Source organism: Rhincodon typus, chromosome 24 (assembly GCF_021869965.1).
Source record: "Rhincodon typus isolate 14 chromosome 24, sRhiTyp1.1, whole genome shotgun sequence".
Classification (NCBI taxonomy): Eukaryota; Metazoa; Chordata; class Chondrichthyes; order Orectolobiformes; family Rhincodontidae; genus Rhincodon; species Rhincodon typus.
The window spans coordinates 40,034,097-40,043,425 of record NC_063355.1 but is presented as its reverse complement, the minus strand read 5'-3'; positions in this window follow the sequence as shown (position 1 = coordinate 40,043,425).

The following is a 9,329-nucleotide window of genomic DNA, read 5'->3' as shown; positions in this document are numbered from 1 at the left end:
AATCCACCTAACCTGCACATCCCTGGACACTATGGGCAATTTAGCATGGACAATCCACCTAGCCTACACATTTTTAGACTGTGGGAGGAAACCAGAACACCTGGAGGAAACTCACACAGACACAGGGAGAATGTGCAAACTCCACACAGGCAGTTGCCTGAGGGTGGAATTGAACCTGGGTCCCTGGTGCTGTGAGGCAGCAGTGCTAACTGCTGAGCCACCATCCCACCCCACTGTGTCCTTTAGACAATTTACTTTCTCACCCGTGTTTGTCTTGCTTTGGCCTTTTAGTTCATTATTTTTATTTTGTGTGGGAACTCGCTGGGCAAAAATAAAAAACAATGGCTGGGTTTCCAACATTAGAAGTGAGGTTCCATTCCGAAACGCTTTGGAAGGCCCTGAGCCCGCCAGAGGCGCTACAGAAATGCATGTCTTTTTCTCAAACAAAAAAAGAATGCAGTTGGAGTATAAAAAGATTCTAGTCATAACATAAACTCCAGACTGTTAAAAATCACTGCGTTCATTGGAGCACAACGCCATTGTACGGCTGTGTCAGCGTTACGCTTTCTTTCACAGCACTGGAGAAAGATTTGTGTCAGCCATGACTGATGAACCTGGCCTAACCTTTCCTGGCAGAGGGCTCAGTTCAGAAAAGGGAGGAATAGCCATCTCCAGGCTTGGTCCCTGATGCCTCATGACAGCAGTGGATTCAGTGATTATCCCTGCTGAAAGGAAGGGGGTTGGGCATTCCAATCCTCAAGGCCATTGTCATGAGCCAGGCACTGTTTGCTTTCACCAAGACAATTACGTTCAGAGAAAAGCTGTTCGAACTTCTACCCAGCACAACAGAGACTTCCGGTCGCAGGTTGCATGTGTCTGTCTGGCCGTTAGGCTAGCGGTGTCTTTCAACAGGAGTGAAATGTTGTACAACTGAACAGGGACAGCCACAGGAATTGTTCTTAACGCAAATTGCAGCAAAAAGCTGCATTCGTATTTTTAACGTGTAAAGCACTCCAAGATGCTTCGGAAAGCTTGAACCAGAAATAAGATGACTGGGAGCCAAAGAAGACAACAAAGTTTTGGTGACGCACTTAGGGCCTAAAGCGATATTGAAGAAGCGACAAAGAGATAGAGTGGTCACTATAGAGACACAGGAAAGTTGGCAAGGTACTCAATTGCTGTGGAAAATAAGATGAGAATAATTTTTTTATTCATTCACAGGATGAGGGTATCGCTGGCTATGCAGCATTTGTTGTCCATCCCTAATTGCCCAGAGGGCAGTTAAGAGTCAATCACATTACTGTGGGTCTGGAGTCACATGTAGGCCAGACCAGGTAAAGATGGCAGTTTCCTTCCCTAAAGAGACATTAGTGAACCAGATGGGTTTTTCCAACAATTGACAATGGATTCATGGTCACCATTAGATTCTTAATTCCAGATATTTATTGAATTCAAATTCCACCATCTACTGTAGTGGGATTTGAACCTGGATCCCCAGAACATTATCTGGGTCTCTGGATTAACAGTCCAGCACTAATACAACTAGGCCATTGCCTAGTGGTTTTTGACTGGGACAGACTAGATGGGCCAAATGACCTGCTTCTGTGTGGTAGACCTCGATGGTTCCATGGCTGAGATTGACAGCACAGAAAGAGGCCATTGTGTTGAAACCATCTAAAAGTGATTTACTTGGCTAATCTGAGCTTCCAGATCTTTCTTAGTAGCCCCATAGATTTCAGGCAGCGAGTTCCAAAACCCTGTCACTGTGTAAATGCATTAATTACTCTGCATCAATCTTCCCCCCACCCCACCTACTGACCCTCACTAATGGAAATAGGTCATTCCTATCCTCACATAGGTATTCCCTCAGTCTCTATTCCAATAACAAAGACATAACCTGCCAGTGGCGAGATGGAACTGGTATTGGAAGTGCAGGATTCAGAATCAGAGGGGCACAGAGTGTGGAGGGCTGTAGGGCTGGAATCACAGATTTGTTACAGTGCAACAAAAGGCCATTCAGTCCATCGTATCTGCACCAGCCCTCTGTGTATTTTGACTTGGTGCGGAAATCTAGCCTTTGCCCCATAACTCTGCACGTTGGGTGATTATTTCAATAGATGCAATACTCCCTTGAAAGCCTCAATTGAACCTGCCTCCACCACACATTCATGCAGTGTATTTCACACCCCACCTACTTACTGTGTGAAAAAGGTTACAGGGACAGGAAATGAACAAAGGATCTACAATTCTAACAATGTCAAATTTGAATTGTTGGTGGATTAGGAACAATTTGGTCACCAAGCCCAGGCATATGGGTGAGTTGGACCCTGATATGGATTGAGATACAGGCAGCAGTGCTATAGTGGCTGGAAGGCTGGTCAGGAGAACATTGGAATCATTGAAATTGAATGAACGCAAAGTGTGAATGTGCTACTGTACTCATATTTATCCATTCACGTTGTACTTACACATCAGCAGCTAAGATCACATATACTGTTTGTTTCTTTTCTCACATATAGAGAGCATGAGAATTACATATATCCTGTATCATTCTTACTGTCATTCATGCGTATTCCAAAGAGAGGTTTTTGGTTCATGGTAGACTTTGCATATTTCTCTAGCGTGTGCCATTTTTCTACTTTTCCAATAATTTCCTTCAATCTTGAAGCCATCCCACATTGATGGTCTCTTCCTCATTTAAAATTTTCCATCAACAGTAGCTCTTACAAATCCACTTCCTCTTGAAATGTATCTGACACAGACTCTGGCCTGTCCTCATTATTTCCCTGAAATTGTTTTGTTCATTCACTCCCTACAGCTTCTTACCATTCACTACTTTCTCTGTTGAGCAGATCCTTTCTGATCTTCTTCAAACCCATGTTTCAAAGCTGTTTAGCAAATTCGTCTTCGAAGATCCAACTTTCACAGATTTTTGATTGCCAAGCAAGTCAATGGTTAAGGAGGAGAGGTAAGCAAGAAAGTGGCATTAAGCTACAATCAGATCACCCATGATCATATTCAATGGAGAAGCAGACTCAATGGGCTGAATAGCCTCTTTCTTATAATCTCATGATACCATCTCTTTGCTTCCTTGGGTGGTCATGGCTCACATACAGCTCCCTGGGCACATGTGACAGCAGCAATTGGATACTCATATCCCACCCTGACATGGGCCACCTTTCAGTGACCATGTTGATCATTGAGGACTCAACACTTACACTCAAGCCAACCACATGTGCTTTAAGCCGTACACCGATTCGACAGTATTTTACACAAGGGATAGAATCAGTTCTTTCATTGGCACTTGAAGAGCAATCATCAACAAATCAAATCCTTTGGAAAGTGGGGTGTTGACAAGAGAAAACGTGCCAGAAGATGAGACCGTGAGTTGTACGTAAATGTCTGAAAGACATTAACATTTAAAATTAGTTGTTATTTTCTGACGCTCACCAGTTTATGGGAATGTTTCTTAGTCCTCATCCCCGCAGAGCAAGTCCCAAACCAAGTTGATAAAGACCTTCCGCTAAAAGGCCTATTATCTTCCTCAAAATTGATGTGCCTGACTATTATCTGAGGCGAGAGTATATTCTCTTCATTGCCGATTGCTGCTGTTTCTATTTCATGATGAGGTGGATAATTGCTAATAATTCATGACATTGCACCATAGTTGAATATAAAGTGTGTTTAAAATTAAAATGGTCCAGAGAGGTAGCAGTAAATTTAAGTCCTTCCTGTGCATTGAAAACTCATGGTTACCTTTGAGTAATACCTAATTCATGATTGCTGCTAACTATGTGCTTCTATCCTGCAAACATAACAGCAGGCCATTCAACTCATCACATCTTTGCAAGAGCAACTCAATGAGACCCACACCGCTGCCTTTTCCTTATAGAGTTTTTATGTATTTCTTATCAGATAAACTATCCAATTCTCTTTTGAAAGCCACGCTTGAATGTGCCTCCACCCCACTCTCAAACAACACATTCCCTACTCTAGCTGTTCACTGTGTGAAAACGTTTTTTCCTCATGTTGCCTTCGGCTCATTTTTGCTAATCACCTTGAATTAGTGTCCTCTGGGTCTTGACACTTCCACCATTGGGAACCATTCCTCTCCATATACTGACTAGACTGATCACTATTTTAAACACTATCAAATGTCCTCTTGACCTTCTCTCTAAGGAGAACTGTCCCATCTCTCCAATCTCGTATCCTCAACCTTGGAACTAATCTTCCTAACCTTTTTGGAGCTTCTCTAATGCCTTCACACACCTATGACATGGTGCATAGAATTGGGTACAATACTCCAGTTGAGGTTGAACTAGTGTTCTATAAAGACTTCATTTTTGTCATTCTATGCCTTTAATAATGCCCACAATCCTGTACATCTTATTAACAGTCCACACAACCTGCTTGCCAACTTATTAATTTGCATCTAAGGTCATAAAAAGGAAGCCCCTGCCTCTGATGCAGAAGCTCAGGATTCAAGTCTGACTCCAGGGCTTGATGGCCAAAGGTGTAATACCAATTAAATTTCCAACAAACACCAACAGTAGATGGGGAGAGCAGGAGAGATTCCTGCTCCAGCCACATGATGGATTGGAGCCTTCACCATCACAGTCCATAACAACAGACCACATGATGTCTGGAAAAGTGCATGTAACCATAGCAACTCATGTTGGCAGCAAATGCCATGGCTTTTTAAAATACCATGATTTTCTAAGTACCAGTTTGGATCAGATTAGCATCAACATGACTGGGTTTTTTTCTGAGATAGGCATCACTGGCTAGACTAGCATTTATTAACTATCCTTAATTGCCTAGAAGGCAGTTAAAAAGGTCAGCCACATTGCTGTGGGTCTGGAGTCACATGCAGGCCAGACAGGTAAGTTTCCTTCCTCAAAAGGACATTAGTAAACTAGATGGGATTTCTCTGCCAATTAAGAACGGATTCATGGTCATCTTTAGACTCGATTCCAGATTTAAAAAAAAAAAAAAATTGAATTCAAATTCTACTATCCGTCGTGGCAGAATTTGAACCTGAGTCCCGGGATTAACAGTGCAGTGATGATACTATTAGGCTGTTGCCTCTCAGTTCAATTCCTGTTTAAGCTGGTATAGGTTTGGGACCCGCTTTACCTGCAGCTCCACGGGGTTACAGCTGCCTGTGAGCAGTAAATGCAAGAAGAAAGAGACCAAATAAAATTGATGAAATATTTTTAAGACCTGCTACATAGACTATGCTACCTCCCACTCTCACTGTGTCCCAGTCTAACTTGTCTTGTGTTAGATGTTCTTAAATTGCTGTTAAGCAAAGCTGCATCTTATTGCTCCAAAGAACGAGACAAGTATTTCCATTCAGAATGTAGCTTTATTACCCGAGATCCTGCATTGACTGTAGCACAGCCCAACAACAGCTTTTGATTATGAACATAAGCTTTTTGGCTGCAATTTATTTTAACCCATATACAAATTCTGGCTGTCACAATCACAATCAGTGCTGCTTGTGGCACGCTCAGCAAATAGAAGTTTACTAAACTTTGAACAAAGTTGAGAAAACATTTTTCCAAGACTTGAGGATTTGAATTCCCAGCTTTTATTCCCCCCATACACCCAATTAACTGTAGAAACTTTTTTGTTTAAAATGTAGGGGGTGTGGGATGGGATATGGAGGGTTAGGGTGGTGGACTGGATCTAGCCCAGCAGCAGGTATCCCACACGAGAAAAGATGTAGTGACAGTTTAAAAAATAAAACATCAGACCGATATCAGAGGGAAAGCTGCAGAGAATAGGTTTTATTATGTCTTGTTTGTACAAATCATTGGGCTAGTACTACTAGTAACCTGTCACATACAACAGCCCCCACTTTCACACTGCACTAAAATCAGGCTGCGCCAAAGCTGTATTAGCTTCTTGCCAACAGAAGTAAAATATCATAAAATGTAATGACAATTTCTAACAGCAAAGTATTTGCATTCTATATGCTTAGCCTTAAGAAATATATTGTTGGAAGGATTTTTTTTTAAACCGGAAGTGTGAAACGGGGGTTTCGGAGAAGAGGATAGGAATGGGCTGGGTGAAAAAGGGGTTGAGGGGGGACAGCAGAGCTGAGAATGAGGTGAGTGTGGGAAGGAGGACAAGCAACTTATCCAGAAAGGAAGAGGTGAGAGAGTTGGAGGAGAGGAAGATCTAAGGATAGAAAGAAAAGGAAAAGGAAAAGGAGAGTGGACGAAGTGGAGAAACTGGAGGGGGGGAGGTGAGCCCAAGTGGGGAAAGTGTGGGGCAGCTAACAGTGGGAAGGGGAGAGTAGAGGGAGGTAAAGGGTAAAGGGTATTCAGTTTTCAAGCTTCCTCTTGGCATACCCACTCTCAGTAACTCCCCTTCATGCTAAGGGCATGTTTCAAATCATCAGGCCAGATGAATCAACCTGTACTGAGATTCCAGTGCAAATTGGTTGGTTTTTAGACTTGAAAAAAATAGCTACAGCAGAGGTTTCATTGAGAATGATGAAATAATGACCACGTTTTCCTTCCTCTACAAACCGTTTAATCCCAATGTCAGAAAGAGGGATTAGTGCACCAGTGTGCTATTTCCCCCCTGCACCCAGTCTGAGCCTGATCCTGATCACTGATTTGAGGGAGAAACAGAAAAGAGATTCACAAAGAATTGCACTTGGGAGGGAAATCATTTACTATTAAACCACACACCAGGGTACCCTGTAAGTACTTCAATCCATTCCAGGAAAGGAATGAATTGCTAAATCAAATGAATAAGCTTTCAAAATTAGCTTGGGCAGCTCACTGTGCAATCAGAACAGAGTCTGTAAGGAGGCAGATTGGCCTGTACAACATTAACTTATTATTCTCTCCCGCACAACATGCTGCCGAGGAAATTAGTCCCTCAAGGAGAGTTATATAGTTTCATACAGTTAATACTCTCCAAGGGCAAAAACAGATGGAAAATAAAAATAACAGTTGATCGATTGTTAACAGGGTAACTGCAGTGGCAAGTCTAACACTCAGGGCACAAAATGAATTTCCTGCTTTCCATAAAACATCCAGATCAAATGAGAAACAAGAAAGCAAAAGGATAGGTTACAGTCATGTATATCCTGTTGTGGACACCTGGTTAAGTTCTGTATAAAACAATCAGTTTAGTCATCAGTCAAAGTGCCATAACTGCAAGAGTTACTGCATCCTCTTTGGATTTATAATAGGAAGGACACAAGTGCTCATTTGTATTATTGCAGATTAAATGGGCTGCTAGCACAAGACACTCAAAACAGTGAGATTTAACAAGCACCTGTTTCAGAAGCTCTCAGTTTTTGTCAGAAGCTGGGAACATGGTAATGTTCAAAAAAATCTATTCTTGATTAACTAGATTTATTAAAATTATGATCCTGGCCTTTTGTGGCAGTGTTAATTACAATGAGATCCAATCACAAGTGGACCCTACACTAACTCCATTTAATGTACTCAGCCAAAGATGGAGACTTGTAGTTTTACAAATTGTTGTTAGAAACTTCCTGCTTTAACTCAGGAAGAACCCAGAAGACACAAGACTGAAAAGAATGAGTAGTGCAAATTAATTGGAAGACCTACTTTGCGAAGTTTTTTTAAAGACAAAGGCGGCAAAAAAGTTTTATTTAATATAATTTGCAGTTTAGAGCGTGATAGCGCTCACACATGTTCAGTATTGTACAATAGTATGCAGCTGTACAGATCAGGATTAGCCCAAGATTAATCAGCTTGTGTGGGTACTCAAGTTTTCCTTCACCTGTTCTACCAGAGGGTATTTTGCAGGAGGATCTACAAACATACAAAATCCTGCAGCATTGACTTTGATGGACTATAAACTCCATCCAGTTAGCTGAAAAGCACTTTCCTCACAACGTCCAGTTTTTCAACTCTCAGATGATCGATGGTCCAAGGAGAGATAATGAAAACAATTCAAACATCTACAGCTTTCCTTAAAAGTCTGACTATTCAAAATGGCAAATAAACAAAACAGTCAGCCATACATCGAGTTCCTAGGAAGGGCATTCCAGGATTTCATCCCAGTGACAGTAAAAGGAACAGCAATATATCTCCAAGTCAGAATGGCGAGTGGCTCAGAGGGAAAGTTGGAGGGGGTGGTGCTCCCATGAAGTGGTCATGGGTTTGGAAGGTGCTGTCTGAGAATCTTTGAACTTCTTAACTTAGGCCTCCTGGCTCAGAGGCAAGGCATTACTACTGCACCGGAAGCCCTCATGGAGGGAATGGTAATAAGTAATACCTACATTCCATAAGTGAATAAAACAAATTTAAATGAAGCAGAGGCAGAATTAAGAGAAAAGAGCAAATCCTGCACTTTGAACCTGACTGTGGGACATGAGTACCAGCTACAGCACTGGTGAAACCAGAGATTTGAGACCTGACCACACAAAAGACAACACCATCTAGGCTGACACTTTGTGAAGTACCAAATGAGTACTACACTGGAAAACTGGTACCATCACCCTGGGCAGGTTTTCCTCCAAACCACACAGCACCCTGTCTTGAAAATATGGTCATTGCTTCAGTATCACTGGGTCAAAAACCCAGACCTCCCTGCTGAACAGGAAAGTGGGATACCTACAAAGGGACTGCAGTGATTCGAGAAGGCAGCTTACCATCACTTCAACGACGAGGGATGGGCAATAAATGCCAGCCTAGCAGGAACAACCACTTCCCACGAGTGAATAAAATGATATTCTCCAAAGAGACATTAAACAGAGGACCCAACTCCCTTCGAGGTGGCCTGAAAAGAACCCACGGTACTACTTTGAACATGACTAAGTACACCATCCCTACTGTCTTAAATCAATACTTATGTCAATTAATGTTCCAAACAGATTAGCTGGTCATCATACCGTTGTTTGTGGGAGCTTCCTGTTCTCAAACTGACTCAAATTCCTATTTCATTGTGTAAATCCCTCTGGGACATCCTGGAAGTAGTTAAAAAAGTACTACACAAGGGAATAGGATGACACAGTATTTATGACTGGTCTAATTACCAGGAGACATTGCTTGAAACTCCACCAAATTACATAGATCTGGACCAAGCAGCTACCATGAGTAATGGCTACCATGAAAGGATTGGATTGATGTACTGAATATTTACTTGCATCCTTTGGAGAAGGAAAGTGGCTCTCTTTGGTTTAGCCATCCTCAAATAGCCTAACAAGTCTAGCAGTTGTATTCAAGATCTCACAACTATTTTCACAGGGCACAAAACAAATTGTTTCATGGTTTAGGCAATTCTGCATTTTTCCACTTAAGGCTCAGTGACTGCAGGAGGGGAGGATGAGGGGA